Source organism: Vombatus ursinus, unplaced genomic scaffold (genome assembly GCF_900497805.2).
Source record: "Vombatus ursinus unplaced genomic scaffold, bare-nosed wombat genome assembly UNPS02014841.1, whole genome shotgun sequence".
Lineage (NCBI taxonomy): Eukaryota > Metazoa > Chordata > Mammalia > Diprotodontia > Vombatidae > Vombatus > Vombatus ursinus.
This window is the reverse complement of record NW_020954619.1, coordinates 41,720,099-41,739,215: the sequence shown is the minus strand read 5'-3', so window position 1 is coordinate 41,739,215 and position 19,117 is coordinate 41,720,099.

Sequence of the window (19,117 nt, the reverse complement as noted above, 5' to 3'; positions counted from 1 at the left end):
AGGCCTCAGCAAAATTGTAAGCTAGATTAAATTTCTTAGATTCATTCTGGCCCTTCTCCCACAGAACATTGTGTGCTTTCTCTCAGAAAAGCATCTGATATAAACTGTATTATAAAAGAAGAGTCTTGAGGCCTAGTTGAAAGAACTTTGGTGTTGGTATCAAAATATCTGAGTTTGCATGTTGGCTCTGTTACTATCTGTCTGACCCTTAATTTTCTTGAAAACATTACTGTGATCATGGTATTTCCTTTTATTGAAGTCTCCAAGAGCATCCTGGTACTAATTGAACAAAAGCCTAAACAAAGCCTAAATTATTTTGTCTGATGTTCAAGGTTGTCCACAATCAGGTCTCACCCAGCTCCTTCAGTTTTGTAATCAGTGGTCAGCAAGTGATTTCATGTCTCTGTAGCTTAGTGTCATTCTATATAAAATGGAGCCACTCAGAATTGCCATCTTTACTTCATATGTAAGCAAAGCACAACTGGAATGAAAATGATTCTTATACTTCATTGAAGTTAGCGCCACATGAGATTTTGGACATCATCTTTAACTCTAGCCTTTTTTTAGCTCTAGATTTTGTGATCTAGCCAAAATGTCTCCTTTGGCATGAGTGAGAAAAGTGAGACCCCGAAGAGTTAAGTATGTTGCCCAAGGTAGTAAGCTGCAAAGTCAAAACTAGAATGCAGTTCTCCTGACACCAAGTCTTATGCTCATTCAGTTCACCAAACTACCTTTCTCTGTGTGTTCTCTGTTTTAGGATTTTCTGGGTAAGAAAAAGCAATTTCAGACCAAAAGGTGAGGTTTTCTTCATGAAGAATTTTCTGATGTCACAGACGCTTATTCCACTTTTTGTATGAGTCTGTTGCCATGAAAAGACCTGTTTACGGCCTGTTCTACATGGGAAAGACTACTCATGTTCCAGGAGAAGGTTATATGTTACCTACACCAATTTTTTGTCTAGGTCTCTGAGCTTACTTTCAACTCTAGAGCAGTTTGCTCAACATAAGTCATTTGTTACTCTGCAGTATACCTTTAGTAAGAGAGGACTGAGATGAGAACTCAGAGAGAATGAGACAGATTCAATTCAGTTCAATTCTTGTTGTTCATTCATTTCAGTCACGTCTAACTCTTTGTGACTCCATTTGGGGACAAAGATACTAGAGTAGTTTATCATTTCCTTCTCCACCTCATTTTAAAGATGAAGAAATTAAGGCAAGCAGGGTTAAATGACTTGCCCAGGGTCATACAGCTAGTAAATGTCTGAGGGTGGATTTGAACCCATGAAGATGAGTCTTCCTGACTCCAAATCGAGCACTCAATCAGTTCAATTAGATGCAACAAAATTCTATTAAGCGCCTATTCTATGAAAGGCATTTTGTTGATGACATAAATTAGAACGTATTAAGAATACATGTATATGTAGTATATGTGTGTGTTTGTACCTACAGGAGAGCTAGCAAGATGGCGTGAATATAGAATTGGCTTCAGAGCCAAGAAGACAGCCACTTCTGACATACTGGCCATGGGACTCTGGGTAACTCTCCAAGACCACAAACTGTAGAGCATGTGAAGATCTTTCTTGGTAGAAAAAGTTTCTTGGGGGCAGCTAGGTGGCGCAGTAGATAGAGCACCGGCCCTGGAGTCAGGAGGACCTGAGTTCAAATCCGGCCTCAGACCAAACACTTGACACTTACTAGCTGTGCGACCTTGGGCAAGTCACTTAACCCCAACTGCCTAAAACTTAAAAAAACAAACAAATAAAAAGTTTCTCATTAGAAGCTTGATATACTGATGAAATCACAAGTCTAGTAAAAAAAACACAATCCTAGACAGCTAGTTAGGTAGCTATGCCTCTATCTATATATTTATATGGAGGGACAGAAAAAGAAAAAAAGAGAAAGAGAGGAAGAGAAAGGAAGAGGAGGAGGAGGTAGAAAGATAAACACATAGATATATAAAGACAGAGGTGCAGAGATAGAAACAGAGAGAGACAGAGACAGGAAGAAAGGGAAAGAGATTAGGATTTATTTGTAAATCTTAACTTTCCCAAAACATTGCTTTGATCATGGTACATCAATGTTCAAAAAATTTCTAATAGCACCTTAATGTCTATAATATAAAACCCAAATACCTGAAATTCAAGCTTGTCTATAATCAGGCCTCAACTAAACTTTCCAGTTTTATAATTCACTAATTATTAAAATCAGCCTTTGTTCCAGGCAGACTAAACTATTCAATGTTCTCCAAACATGCCCTGTACCTTGTCTATAGTTTTATTCAAGTCATTGCCCATTAATGCAATGTCTTTCCCTCTTATCTCTGTAAATTAAAAGTACTTCCTACCTATCCTTCAAGGTTCAGTTCCATTTTTAACTCATCTATGAAACTTTCTGTTTTCAAAAACTCATAGTGATATTTCTTACCTTTGAACAAGAAGGACCTACCATCTTTCTATAGCATTGAATGGAAATATGTTAAATCATTCAAAAATACTTATTAATTGCCCACTATATTTCAGGTACTATGTTGAGTGCAGTCCCTTTATTATTATCTTTACATGCACACGCACACACACCCCTCCCCACCCCCCCACAGGTACACATATACATACTCTGTATATATGTTTGTCATAGCCAGACTAGATTCTGATGTTTTCTCTAAATAGAGAGGTTCTCTAGAAAACCATGTTTGTGTAATATTGTGGTAGTTGCATTGGAGACCAGAATACTATAGGGCTTCCTCAATGACAATGACAATGATAATGATAATTATGATGATGATGATGATGATAAATACTAATAGCTAGTATTTATAAAGCATTTTAAGTTTTAGGGGGCTTTACTTATATTATCTCATTTGATCTTTACAATTACCCTGAGAGGGCAGTACTATAATTATCCCTATTTTATAGACAGTGAAACTCAGACAGAAGTGAAGACTTGCCTACAGTCAAACAGCATTTGTCTGAGGTAGGATTTGAACTCGGGCCTCCTTGACTCCAATTCTAAGACTTTATCCACTGTGATACCTAGATTAAAGATCACTCACAAGAGATCTATCTAGCCTTTCACACTTGGAAAACCCACATGGAAAAAGCATGTTCATTGCCCAGATTACAATGTGGATGGACTGCCTATTGAGTTAGCTAGCTTGTCAGTTAATATATCTTGCACAGACACTGCAAATTGACAATGACCCATGCCCAGAATTAAATAAGAGGAAGTGTGAAAGATCGAAGACCTCCAGTGAAAGGGAGCTCATTACCTTCCCCAGTGGAATGGGGCAACCCATTCCACTTTCGAACAGGTCTAATTGTTAGAAAGTTTTTCTTTACATTGAGCTAAAATCTGCATCTTTCCAACTTCTATGCATTGCTCCTAGTTCTGACCTCTGGGGCCAAGGAGAATAAGTCTAATCACCCTTCCATATGACAGCATTTCAAGTCTTCCAGTCTTTCCTTTCTCCAGGCAAACATCTTCAGTTCCTTCCACTGATCCTCATGTAGCCTGGGGTGGAAGGAAGCATTTCATCATCCTGATTTCTCCATTCTAGATGCTCTACAATTTACTAATGTCGTTGAGATCAGGCAGCTAGAATTGAATATGATACTACTGAAGGGTGAGAGGATCATCAAAAAACAACAATAACAAAAAACAACAAGCATAAGCAATACTTATTTTGTCTCTCCTCAGTCAAGGAGAATATGATCTTTTTACTAGGAAGGAAAGAACAAAAATGACTAATATGGAGTTGGAATACAAGGCTTCTAAGGTGATAGTAATCAACCAACAGCTATTAATAATTATTATGCACCAGACACTGTGCTTGGTACTGGGGATATAAAGCCCGGAATTAAACAATCCCTGCTCTTAAGGAGCTTACATTATATTGAGGGAGACAATATATACATGATAAATACAAACAGAAAAAATACAACTTCAGTACAAGGTAGTTTAAGGAATGAAGTCACTATCACTTGTGGTGGGGTTCAGGAAAGGCATCAGAAGACAGTACTTAGCTGCCTCTGATGAGATCCAATCACAAGGCTCAAAAGAGTTCTTTCTCAGATTTGATTGCTGAGCTTTCATCACTGATTTTTTTAAACTTCATGAAGACTGAAATAGACCACAAACCCAGAAACAGGCAAATATTTGTCTTAATTTAAAAAAAATTAAAAAGAAGAGAGCCTGTAAACTATAGGCCAGTGAGCCTGATTTTTATTATTAGTAAAGCTGTAAAATGAAATATTACAATTCAGTTTTGTAAATGTCTGGGAAAAGAAGTGAAAATAACAAGGAAGCACGTGACTTCATTAAGAACAAATCATGCCAGACTAGTCTTATTTCTATTTTTCAGTTTACTAGCTTTGCAGATTAAAGCAATATTATAGATATAATTTGTCTAGCATTTAGCAAAAGATTTAACTAAGTTTTTCATTCTGTCCTAGAGGGTGAGATTCAGATACGTGGCCTGCACAACAGTAGAACTTGGTGGACCTTGAACTCTGGATGACCAGACCCAATGTATAATTACAGGGTTGTTGGAAAGAGGTATCTAGTACCCAGGGATCTATTCTTAGTCCTCTTCTATTTAGCAAATTCATCAAAAACATGGATGATACACTTATCAATATTAAAAATGATGCCAAGTTGGAAGGCATAGCTACTGTACTGAACATCAGTGTCAGTTTTCTCAAAGATCTTTTGGGCCAAATAAATTAAGATAAAATTGAATAAATGTTATTTTAAAGGCTCATACTTGGTATCAAGAAAATCAGTTTCACAGGTCCAAGATATGGATGTGTGGTGGACACAGTATCTTAAGTTTCCTTGCAAGATAGGCTAGTTTTTCCTTAAAAGGTATTAGAACCATCCTCAGGATGTAAATGACTTAAGTGACTAAAGACCCAGGCTGTTGACATCATTTCCTGCTTACCTAAGTACTGAATAGCCAAGAACAATTTCAAGTACTCTCTGATGCTTGGCTGATGGACCATCATGGGAAACTTAGAGGCAAGGGAGCTTTGCTAACTAACTCATCATATGGTATCTCTGTTATATCTTACTGAATATCTTTCCCCAGCTACAATTAATATTTGTTTTGTTAAATGTTGAAGGACTCATTAGCACCTAATTCCATTTGAACATCAGACTCAAACCACCAGGAGACTGACCTAAGCCAGGCCTATCTTAGAACAAGGAGGTATGACTATATAACAGTTTTATAAAAGATATACAATGATGTTAGTGGATTATAATTCTGATATGAGTCAATTGTAAGAAATGGTATATTCTCTATATTCCTTCCTCCCCCATTAAGGCTGTTTTATTTTGCATTAAGCGAAGTCTCATGTCCAATAGGAGGGATGTGATACATCCATTGTACTTCTTCCTGCTTAGGCCAAATTTGGAGTATTGTTCTCAGTTCTGAGTGGCACATTTTAGGAAACAGATTGCTAGATTGGTTAATATCCATAGGAGGACAATTAGAGATGGACAATAAAGGCCTTGAGTCCATGTGGAATGAAGATTAATTGAAGGAACTGGAAAGATTTAACCCCAAAGAAAGAAAACTTAAGGGGGAATAAAACAGCTGCCTTAAAGTAATTGAAGGGTTGTCATGTGCAAAAGAGATTAGACTTGATCTTCTGGGAACCAGAGGGAAGAATTAGTAGCACAGGGTGCAATTTGTAGACAGGCAAATTTTGACTTAATTTAAGGATAAACTAACAAATAGATCTAACCCAGAGTGGAATGAGCTGCTTCAAGAGATAAGATTTCCCTTCATTACAGGTGTTCAGCCAAGGCTGGATGACCTCTTGACTTGGATATTGCAGAAAGGATTATTTTCAGGTATACATTGGACAAAATAGCCTGTGTTGTCTCTTATGACCCTGAGATACTGTGATTCTAGGGACCATTTTCTTTGAACTTTCTTTTATCTACATGTTATTTGGAAGAGAATGCACACATTTTTACTAGTTAAGGAATGACTATTAAGTTTGTAGAAAGAAGCTAATTCATCAAAATTCATGCCCTGACTGATTTATAGCCATTTAATGTGCAATGTTGTATGTATATGTGTGTGTGCATGTTGTCATTCAACAATCAAGAACATTTATTAATTGCTTACTATTGACCAAGTACTGTGATAAATGTTGAGGATATGAAAAAAGGCAAAAATATGATAGTTGAAAAAAATCCATTGTTTGTGATTTTCCTACATTTAAATGTATTTGTGGTCATAATAGTTCCTAAGGACATGTTGGGCATCTTAATTTTCCACTTTATATTGCTGCAATTCAGTTTCCTTGATAAATTGAAAAGTTTGTTCCTAGACTACAATTGGTCATGTGATATTCTAAAGCATTTTCAAGATTTTCAAGGGGAGATAACAAATTCCTCCAATTCTTAAAATAAATATATTTTTAATTTTCTTGAATCTGAGAAATAAATGCATTCTATTCAATAGTTAGGGGCAGTAGGGAAGGGGAGGTGGGACAGGATCTCCAGAAACCAGATAAGCAAGCAGCTGTCCCAAAACTCCCAATAGGTAAGCATCCTTGCAGTTCAGGAATGGAAAGATAAATATGGTTCTGTTTCGGCAGCAGGGTACAGTATGACATAATGTTGGATTTGGGACCAGAGAACCGAAGTTAAAGGGTCACAGATCTAAAGTTGTAAGGGACCTTGGGGATTAACTTCATCATTTTTTACATAAGGAAACAGGCTCAATCAAGCTGAGATTAAGTAATTTGTCCAAATTCATCAAGATAGTTAAGTAGCAGTACTGGGATTTGGCCCTCAGTCCTTTGTCTCTAGAGTTAGTGATTTTTCACTATATTTTATACTTTCCTTCAACTCATGCTTATGTCACTATTCTACCTGTGTGACCTTGGACAAATCACTTAATCATTCTGGCCTTAGTCTCTTCATCTATAAAATAAGAGTGTTAGAATAGAATGCAGCACTACTTAAACTGTGGGTTGAGACCCGATATGGGGTTGTGAAAAATTTGTCAACAGTAAAAGGTTTTTGAATGTGCAATGACCAAAAATTAATTAAAATTCAAATGGGTAATGAATCCAAGGTGTTTTTGGCAGCACTTGCCCTTCTGGCACCAAGCAACTTCACTTGCAACCTTGGTTCTGAATACAAAGCATGTGCACTTTGCACTATGCATGCCCTCAGGCCATGCAAAAAGAGGTCATGAGTGGAAAAAGTTTAAAAAGCCCTGGAATAGATGACCTCTGAAATTGTCTCAAGCTCTAAATCTGTGAAATTATGACTTTGGATTATTAACTACCACTTAATGAATAAGCATTTATCAAACATCCCCTGTGTTCAGAGTCTTTAGCTTTATGCATAGTAGACATTCAGATTGTGAAGAGAGTGCCCTCAGAGAGTTTGCACTCTAGTAGGAGAAAGACAATGTGTCTCCTGCAATAATTCAGTAGATATGTAATGACATCACTGGAGATATTTCCTCCAGCAGCATAGCTAACAACCCAACCATTCATTCTAACTCTATGTGTTTCTATAAATCATAAATGTAGATTCTCATAGACTATTCCTTTATAATTGAAGGTTTCTATTTTCACCACTATTGTATCATTGTTATCTTGATGTTTGTAGCATGGACTCTTTCTTCCTCTCTCTCTCTCCCTCTCTGAGGCAATCTGTTAGTAGATTGTTTTCCATTTTTAGAAGTTCTGGGCAGCTTTCTTGTATTTTATTATAGTGTTCAGATTTTCTATTTGTCATGTTTTCCTGGAAGACCTGTGATCATTAAATTGTCCTTGTGCTTCCTGTCTTCAAAATCTATATTTAGATTTTATATAGATTGTGTTCTTTTAATTTCATTATTATTTCTTTCTCTCTAGATTCTTCTCTAACTCAGTATTATGGTATTAGAATATGTTGATCTCTCACTTCTTTGGAGAAGATAGGAGGTGTATAATAACAATCTGTCAGATTCACAAGACTTTTATGTGAAAGAATAATTATCCTTGTTCTGCATAGTACTAAAAGCAGAACTTACCTTGAACCCATGGGTGGAACAGAGAGGGATACAGATTTTAGTACAATATAGGAGAGAACTCCTTAAGTGCTTGTTTCCTGTTAGGCTCTTATTTTATTTGTCTCTCCCCACCACCTGAATTGCTAATTGAACCAATGATATTTTAGCTCACCCTTTAGAATCCCACATTCCCTTTGTCTTTTGTCCTCTGGTGCATCTCAACCATATGTGATAATAGCCACCATCTTATTTCCTCATCCCTATTCCAAGCTAACACAAATTTGGCATTATCTCCTATATGAAGTCCATCCTAAACAGCCACCCTGACCCTGTGCTCTCCTCCTCACTGAATCACCTTGTACTGATTTCATATATGGTCTATAAATACATTTCTGTGATACCTTTACTGTTCTCTCTCTTTAAAAGACCACCAATAGGAGTTCAGTAATATCCCATATCTCACAACTGAAATTTGAACCTATATCTCACAACTATAACTTGCACCCACATTTCCTGACTCCAGGTCTAATGGTCTTTCCATAAAACCACACTGAATACCAGAATAATGATTGAAACAGAACTTAATATGAGACCTTATGTTGCATAGAGACATGAGCCACATAGCAAGTACATGGGGAGGAGGGTAGCACAAGGGAAAATATATCATTGTGGGAGGTTAGGGGAGCCTGAGGCATAATGTAAAAGGAAGTAGGGTCAGAGTGAATGACCATGCTAAGCATGAAGGAAAGTGTCTAAAACCCAGCCCAGAAGCAGTTTAGGATAGGGATTAAGGCTGGCAAAGTATATATCCCCCTACTTGGGAGGAAGCTGAGACAGATTTACATTCCAGCTCTCAGGGGTGTACTACCATTAAAGGAGTAGAAGTCATAAAGTGAATGGATACAAGGAAAAAAATTATACATAAATAATTTCAAGGAGAAGAAAGGTAAATGAACACCCTAAAGTACAAGAAAATAAATCAACAAAAGATTCTAAAACTAGTAGGAAATATGAGTACTAAAATCTCAGAGTATAAAATATTCCCTTTTCTCTTCCTTCTTTATGCTATTTCATTTGGTGATCTTACCAGCTGCTATAGATTCAACAATCATCTCTATGCTAATGATTCTCCAATTTGTTTATCCAACCCTAACCTCTCTGGCTCACTTATAGTTTCCTATCTCCAACTTTGTTAGACATCTCAAACTTGATATTCAATACACATCTTGAACTCAACATGTCCAAAATTGAATTTGTTATTTTTCCTCTCCCACTTCCAAACTTCTTTATTACTTTAGAGTGTACCCCCTTCGAACCAGTCAGCCAGGTTCACAACCTAACAGTTATCCTCAACTCTTTACTCTATCTCACCTGCTCTCCCCCTCCAATTCAACCTGTTGCCAAAGCCTGTCACTTTTACCTTGGTAACATTTTTCTCATATGCCCCATTTTATCCTCTGGCACTGCCAGGCCTTCATGACCTCATGCCTGTACTATTGTAATAGGCTGGTTTGTCTCCATGCAGAACTTCTGTTCCCACTCCTGTTCATCTTCCACTCAGTTGTCAAAGTGATCTTCCTAAAATTCTCTGGTGTTCAAAACCCTTCATAGCAGTTCCTCCCTCTACTCCTTTTTGGTCTTCTTACACCTTATGCACTGACCCCAATGTACTTTCTGATCCAGTGATACTGGCCTTACTCTTCTTTGAACAAGATATTTCATCTCCTAACTCTGGACATTTTTTTCCTTTGTCTTCTCATTACCTTCAATTCCTCCAAGAAGAGGGACTATCATTTGGAGAGACTTGCCACCATGGGTTCAATTTTTCTTAATCTTCTAATTATTTCTGATTTGAAAGCTATAGAATTTGAACTTTATTCAATGCTAATTTTTCTTGTGTGTACTTTATTTCTCTTTTGAATTATTCTGGAATATGCTCACTGGTGTTGTCTTGGAATAATATAGGATTCTGTGCCTTAGTGGGCACTGGTTCACTTTTAGTTAGACAGTCAATGGTGGTGCATTTCAAAGCAATAGGAAAGTTTGAAAGAGGAGGTGTGTTTTGTGGGAAAGGTAATGAATTCAATTTTGGACATATTGAGTTTAAAATATCCATAGACCACTATATTCTGTCTTCCAGGATAAACATCCCCAGTTCCTTCAACCGTGCTGCTGAATTGATCACTTCAATATGTCATCTGGTCTTTGATCTCCTGTGGATGTCACCCACATTGATTGCCATCTCTCTTTCCCTTAGTAAACATACATCATGTGATCCTGTGGCCAAAAATGTCTTTCACCTGGTAGCTGACCTTCTAGAGTTGAACTTCTCTGAAAAGAGTTGAAGTAGACCTTGGATAGCAAATGTCATCCAGCTCATTCTTGAAGCTTTTCCAACTTGGTAGGCTCTGCCCTAACCTTTGTTCCCACTAGTGTGGATTTTTACTTAGAATTGGACAGCCTAAATAAATGAACCTCACTTCAGGTGAACTTAAGCAAACCACCATTTTTTTGGGGGGGGGGGGCTAGGCAATGGGGTTAAGTGACTTGCCCATAGTCACACAGCCTGTAAGTGTTATGTGTCTGAGGCTGGATTTGAACTCAGGTCCTTCTGACTCCAGGGCCAGTGCTCTATCTACTGTGCCACCTAGCTGCCCCACACCAAAATCATTTTTAAGAAATGTGGAAAAAAAGTCCATTGGCTTGTAAGCTTCTTGACGGTAGGGACTGTCTTCTGCCTTTTGTTGTATCCCCAGAACTTAGCACAAAGCACTTAATAGACACTTAATAAAGTTTATTCACCACCTACCTGAAAGAGGATTATATTTTAGATGCTGAATACCATCCATATTCAGGTTTAAGGATGGGAGATCTTCTGCACATTTGAAATAAAATAAAACTTTCATGTTTCAACAAATCTGAGATCTCATTGAGATAGAGGCTCCTGCCAACCATGAACCCAGAAGTACTTCAATACTTAAAGGGTCCATAAATTCAGTGGGTTTAGTATTCTGTCCACTAATGCAGGTGATAACTCCTCCATAAGTCATAGATACTGTTCACTCCCCTGTAGCCATTGTGGGGATAATGCTCTCTAACTTACCTAATGATAACAGCTTCTCATAAGGCTCACACTCAAAGCTTTTTCAACTTACCAGGGCTTGTGCTTCAATGACATGGTCTTTGAGAACACAGGAAGCCATGAAATAATAGGAAATACGGCCTATGCAAAATGAAAATTCATGACATTTATTAATTCTCCCTGGTATATTAAATGTTGGATAATGTTTATTGAGAGGGCTACTGAAAACAAATGGAAAATGTTTTGAGATTTATTAATGAGTGATATGCGTTAGTTAATATTCAGTTATGGACTACAGTGATTTCATATTCATTTAAACTTTTTTCCCAATTAAATTCAACAGACATTGGTTAAATATCTACTATGTGCAAGACATTGGGCTAGGTTCTAGGTGTTCAAATAACAACGACTGCCCTCAAAGAACTTACATTCTTTCTGGGAGGTGCAGCATTAAAAAAATAAATACAAGATTATTTGAGGAGAGAGAGAACATTAACTTCTACTGAGATTAGGAAAAGATATATTTAGAAGGTGGACATCTGAGATAAGCTCAAGAGCTGTTACCTCATGAATTTTTTTTTTTTGACATCACTATTAGCTACCTGCTTCTAGGGCCAAACACTTGCCTGCTGGGTACTTTGCAAAATACCTTGAACCTCCTGAGGTACTTTCCCTTTTCAGTAGTCCTAACTTAAGTTCCTGTTGTCACTTTCTGAAATTTGTCACATGCATGGCTCAGAAATAGGAGTCTGCAGTGTCTCCGCATTGCTAAACTATGTTCATGGGGCTTATTGGATGACACATCTTATATGGGAAAAGTAAGAACAAAGGGGTACAGGATAGTGGTTAAAGAGAAGATGGAAAAGGTGATATTGATACACACACATACACACATGTATATATAAAATGAGAAGAAATAACAGATAAAGTTGTTTCTTGTGAGAAGTACAGAGATGCTTGTACATCCAATACAGCCACTCATTGTGTTGAGGTGTTAGTGTGTTGTTGGTGTGTAATTGATATGTCCTTATCATCTTGATTTTGACACTGTGATATCTGTGAGTAATTGTCATGTAATTGGTGAGTTGTTACCTTTGAATATGGTGTTGGTGGTACTGGTGGTACTGCAGCTGCTGGAGATGCTGGTGGTTGTGGTGGTGCTGCTCATGGTGGTGTTGTGGGTACTGGTGTTGCTGCTGACCTTGCTGCTTCTTCTACTGGTGCTGCTGCTTTGGTTTGTCCTGCTGCTGCTGTATTTGTGGTGGTCAAGGTGCTGGGGCTCTTCGTGCAGGAGCTGCTGCTAGTGGTGGACTGGATGGTGGAGTGGGTGCAGGTCATGATGCTAGAGGCTTTCACAATAAAGTGTTACCATGTTGTTGGTGTGTAATTGGCATGTCATTGTCTTGATGATTTTGACACAGTGATAACTGTAATTTGCATGTTTTGGCATGCATTTGGTATGTTGATATTTTTGAAGGTGCTGCTGGTGGTGCTTCTGTTGCTACTTTTTCTGCTTTTGCTTCTACTCCTGCTCCTGCTCTTTTTGGTGCTGCTACTGATCTTGCTGCTTCTGCTACTGGTGCTGTTGCTCCTATTTTTCCTGCTGCTAGTGTAATAGCAACGTTGTTGTAGCTGGGGCTGCTGGTGTTGGAACTGTTGGTGGTGGTAGTGACTTTTGAGACACCACTTTATTCTTTCAGTAAAACAATATTTCCCTACCTTTGATTTAAAAAAAAAAAACAAGAACAAAAACAAACAAAAAACTTCTTTGGACTTTTGCAGTCCAATATAATAATTTTAATGCTTCTTTTATCATTTGCTTTTTAAAGTATGATTACATGTTTGCATAAAATAGACCAATTAAAACTTTCCTTCGATGAAATTGTTACTTATATAGACAACAGAGAACAGTATTTTACCATTCCTTAACAAAGATAGGAATAAATGTTTCAATTTTTTTTTTGATGAAGAAACGGCATCACTAAGGGTCAGGGACCCCACTCAGATTATATAATACTTTCCAGATTTTGGTAATGTAGATAGACCAAAATACTTTTGAAATAGGTGTATGATATCAAACTGGGAAAATGTAATTAATTAGTTTAAAACTTACATATTAGAAAGTCAAAGAAAGTAACCTCTAGCAGCAGTAAGAAAAAAAAAATCTAACTAATACTACCTAATGGCTCCTGACTTACTTTTTCACATTTCATAATCTTGAGAGGTTTTTTGGTTTTCTTTGTATTTTTTATTAATTCTGAAGCAATATATGCAATCAAGCTTGATATGGCGAGTAGAGTGCTAGACATGGAATGAGCAAGACCTAGGTTCAAATCCTATCTCAGTTACTTATTAGCTATGTGATCCTGGGCAAATCAGTTAGGTTCTCTGAACTTCACTTTCCTCATCCATAAAAACTATCTTAAAAGGTTGTTGTGAAGATCACTCAGACTTTAAGTAAAAAGTACAGGTAATATTTAAGAGAAAATCCCATTGTCTATTACTTCATTTTTGGGTGAGAGATGTTCAGCACTTGAATGCAACTATAAGTCACTTCACGTCGCCATATATTGCAGGTGACTAAATGTAATTAGAATATGTTAATTTTCAAAGCATGATACTATTATAGGCAGTCCTCTGTGAACATACTTTTGGTAGCTATAATTGTACATGTCATTTTCAATGGGGACATTTATATAGCACTTTAAGGTTTGTGAAGAGCTTCATATGTATTATCTCATTTGATACTCAGAAGACCCCTATGAGGCAGGTGCTATAATTACTCCCATTTTACATATGAGGAAACTTGTCATGAACTTGGAAGTTAAGTGACTTGCCCAAGGTTGCATAGATAGTAAGTATCCAGGGCAGGATTCAAAGTCATGTCTTTCTAAGACCAAATCTAATGCTCTATTTAATTGGACAATTAACACTGGTGCCAACGGGTATTCCAGACCTTCAGACTCTTTGAAGTTCCCCAAATTATCACCATGGAGTGGTAGGGGTATAATACTCCCTCTGGGCTCACTCAGTGACCCAGGGGAGTAGCTAAGGGTGTAGATAAAAAGAGTTATAAAAGTGAGATGTTATCTAGTGGTAAAAAGGAAACTAATTGAATACATAAAGTAAAAGAGAGTGAGTAGTTGAGGAAAAGCTTCCAAAACATAGAGACCTAGCAGAAAAAAAAAATAAAGTCATGTGGAAACTGAATGAGGTGCCCAACATCCCCATTGGTCTCTCTGCTACTGGAGTTGTATCAAACATGCTTTCAGTGAAATGCATGGAAGCTGAGCTTACATCCTAATATTTCTTTTCAACTAAAGTAAAACAGTTATTTTATCCACCAGCTCAATAGTTCATAGAATATTAAATGCAAAAGAAAAATAGGATAATGACTAATCAGAGGACCTTTAGAAACACATAAAAGTGAACACAATAATATTATTAGCACACACATTTTATTTGTTTAATTCTTTGAATGTATTCTACATACAGATGATCACAATCATATGAAACAGGAAATCATTGCTTTTATTATCTCCATTTCATAGATGAGGAACCTATGATAGAGAAGAAGTATGCCTTGTCAACAATCTCACAGGAAGCAATGTTTGAGACACTATTCAAATATATTCCTATCCTGACTCTATATTCAGAACTTTTCCCATTATATCATGCTATCTTTCCAAGAATGTCTCCTCCCACCTATAAATTAATAATAATTCCAGGTTTATGATTATAAAATGTCTTTCTAATCCACTGTACCATTCTATCACAAGGAAGAATGTAATTTCTTTGAAGGTATGGAAATTTAACTTTTTGAAAAGAATTTAATCCAAATTCTCTTGTGGTTTATATGCCCCATTAGTCAATCAATTCATAAACATTTATTAAGGACTCACTGTGTAGCAGGCACCATGTTAAGAACTAAAGCTACAAAGAAAAAGATAAAATAGCACCTGCCCTCTAGGAGCTTACATTCTAATAGGAGAATACAATATGTCAGTGAGTCAGAAACACTTAAGAAATGCATAATATATGCCAGATATTATGCTAAGTGCTTGGAGTACAAAGATAAACAAAACATAGGTCCTTAATTTCAAAGAGCTCATATTGTAATGGAGCAGACAACATTCAAATAACTATAAAAATAGGATACATTTTAATTGCAAGTGGAAGAAAATCTTAATAAATTAATTTTTCATGTTAATTTTTAAAAATTTTGAGTTTCAAATTCTTTCCCACTCTTGAGTTCCTCCCTGACCCTTGCTTTGAGAAGGCAAGCCATATGACACCCATTACAAATGTGAAGTAATTAAAAAGAATTCCATATTAGCCATATTGTCAAAAAAAAAAAGAAAAATAAATGAAAGAAAATCTGCTTCATTCTACAGTTCCCTTTCTGGAGGTAGATAGAATTTTTCATCATGAGTCCTTTGGAATTATCTAAGATCATTGTATTGATTAGAGTAGCTAAGTCTTTCACTATTGTTCATCCTTAAAATGTTGTTGTTACTGTGTACAATGTTCTCTTGTTTTTGCTCACTTCACTTTTCATCAGTTTATGTGCCTGAAAGGTAATCTTAGAGACAGAGGACTTGTTTTGGGGGCATTGGACCTTGAAAGACTTACTTCAGAAAGTGGAATTTCAGCAAAGTCTTGATGGAAACCAGGGAACCAAGGAGTCAGAGGACAGGTGAGTAGGAGAGCTATCCTGGCACAGAGAACAGCCAGGGAAAAGGTAACAAAGTCTAGAAGGGTGTTATGTTTGAAAAATAGCAAAGCTCAATGTAGCTGGATAGCAGTATGTGTAGATGGAAGTAAAGTGTAAGTACACTAGAAAAGTAGGAAGGGCTATGAAGAGCTTTATATGCCAAATGTAAGAGTTTATATTTGATCTTGGAGGTAATAGGGAGTCACTGAAGTTTATTGAGTAGAAGCAGCATTTTAGGGAGATTACTTTGGCATCAAGCTGGGGGATTGCTTGGAGTGGGGAGGGATTTGAGGCTAGAAGACCAATTAGAAGACTCTCATGATAGTTTATCTGAGAGGTGATGTATAAGAGGGAAGAAGAAGGCATATACGAGAGATGTGTTAAATAAAAGATATATGCACATTAGCTTAAATATATATATAAACAAGTATATATACACACACACACATACATATATATACATATACATATATATATATATATATATATATACAATGTGGAGATAAAGAGACAGAGGGAGAGAGAGAGGGGGAGAAAGAGAAAGAGAGAGAGAGAGAGGTGTAAGTGTAAGGCATTACTAGCTCTTTTCAGTACTCTATACTACTGAACAATGTTTCCTTGGATTTTGGAAAACAGGGTTAAAAAACAAAACAAAACTAGAACACAAACCACTTGTATCATCAAGTAAAAACAGAGCTCCTAAAAAACAGTAGCATCAAGAACCAATAATATCAAACTTATTGGTTCTGAAATTGTTCATTTGGAGGTTGAGACTTTTGAAGCATAAATCAGGCAATATACAAAAAGTTAATTAGCTAATGCTAAAAGAAAAATCATCAAAGGTGACGGAGGATTTAACTCAGTACTGGAGCTTTTCAAAAGTAGTTTTCTGTCATTATTGCTAAGCAGTTTAAAACAAAGAGGCAGCAAGTTGCAAATGTAAGGAGTGGGAAGTTAGGAACTCTGGAACTCTGGGTGTGATTCTCAACTTTGCCACTGACTAGCTGTGTGCTTTGAGATAAATTATTTCTGCTCCATTAGCCTCAGTTTCCAAATCTGTAAAATGAGAATACCAATACATGAATTACTTCAGTAGAATTCCCTAGCACCCAGCAAAGGTCTTTGTACATAGTAAGTATTTAATAAAAGGTTGTTGAGTATAATTGAAAGGCAACTATGGCTTAGTGGAAAGAGGGTTGGATTTTGAGTCAAGGTACTTGAGTTTGAATACTGATTCTGATAAATAACCACCAGGGTGACTTTGACCTAATAAATCACTGCTTTTGTCTGTTATCTTGCATGACTTGGCTGAGTTTTCTCAATTACAATGAGGGCATAATTTTGAATTTGTTCTGCTGGATTATACTTATTTGTTCTAAGGAAAGACTTTTAGGGGGAAGTGATGGAAAGTGGGGAACACAGTGATGGTGATTAAAAACAAAAACAAAAGAACATCAATGAAAGATTTTAAAAATATAAAGGGGAAAGTAGAAGGACTTTCCAAACATGACAGAAACAGGGCAGCATTGGCACTACCAGTTTAAATTTAATTTATAATTAGAAACAAAAAAACCTATAAAGTAGATGTAGTTTCATATTCAATCTTTCTGTTCTCATTTGCATATGTATATGTTCACCTTTTAAAAATCATTTTAATAATAAAAAATAAAATGAGGGCATTTCTCTGAGTGATCTATAAGGAGACATCGAGATCTAAAACCTATAAATTAATTCTGATTAAATGTAAATATAATAGACAATGCTCTAGGAAAGGATGCTTTGATGTGATGCCAAGGTCTTGGGTGTAGGCACTGAAAGGAAAAGATTCATGTTCCCTTAATATTATAAATCAGTGCTATTGCTTATTAGAGAAGAATGAAGATTTCTGGGAGGAAGAAGGCAAAGCCAATGTGTAGACACAGCAAAGGTTTGAGAGTGTTGGTACCAATGTGGACCCCAGCAGTAGCTTCGTATGGGACATTAGCTGTCAGTGTAGATTACCTGAGTCAACCAAAAACATGGGATCCTACCTCTGCTTTAGGAAGATCTCTCTTAGTGTCAGTTTCCTCATTTTTAAAATTATAGGATTAAACTAGATGGCCCTCTAAGATTTCTTCTGACTTTACTTTTAGGATCTTATGAACTGAGACTCTTGGATGATGCAGTGCAGACACAGAAAATTCAGGGCCAGAAAATGATGTCAGAGGGGCAGCATGGAATGAGTGAATTAGACACTTCATCTTAATTTGGGAATATTTGGTTTCCAATCCCTCCTCAGATAGTTACTTAGTTGTGTGATCGTGAAAAAGTCATTTAAATTCTTTGTGCCTCAGTTTCCTCATATATAAAATAAAGAGTTTGATTTGATTGTCTCTAATGTCCTTTCTAGCTATAAATACATGATCTTATGATCCTATTCATTCAAATGCAATTTTTACTGAAGTTAATTCCATAATTGACATAGGGACTTCATTCATCTGTTTTTTTTTATTTTTTTTTGGGGGTCTGGGTATAGGCTTGAACCTTCTGGTGTGGTGGAACCCAGTCCCTAAGGGTCAATGCTTACCTAAAATTTTCATTTGAGGTCACTAAATAGCAGGCGGAAGAAGTCAAAGAAAAGCAAATAACCTTTATTTGGCAGATAGGCTAGACTATTAGAGGGAAGGCATCTACTCTAAACCCCTGGGGGGAGGTCTTTCAAGCAGCATTTTGTAACATATGCTAAATACTGACCAGTCCTCTGATAAGGTTAGACCTTGAAGTGAAATTATTCCAGGGAAGGGGTGGAGTGGGACATTTTGGGGAAATTAGATGGCTGTAACAACAGGTTTTTGTAACAGGGTGTGCTCAGGGCTTTGAGCAAGAAAGTAAGGCAAGAGAGGTTTTTGATCTAGTCTCTTGAGGCTATCAGAATCAGGGTAAAGTCATAGTACGCTATCAGGTTCCCACTCTTTAAGCTCAATGTAATTTTCCTGGTTTTCTTCCACACTGGAAAGGCAGAAAGGAAATGGTTCTGTAACCTTGCAAACTGAATTTGGTGGCAAGCCCCATTTATTTCCTTATATGTATTGTAAGAAAAAAATGCTTAAAGTTTGTATAAAAATTGGCAGTCTTGTTTGCTTGGTGGTTAAAGAATAACTAAGAAATGAACCAAATTCAGGTGTTGCCAGAAGTAGGGAGATTCTTACATAGGAGAAATCATGAGCCATACCAATGTTGTTTGAGAAAAGTACCCCAGGAATGAACCGGGGCTGACTGCCAAGAGAAGACATTGTAAGAGTTTCATTTTACACAGTGGTGTT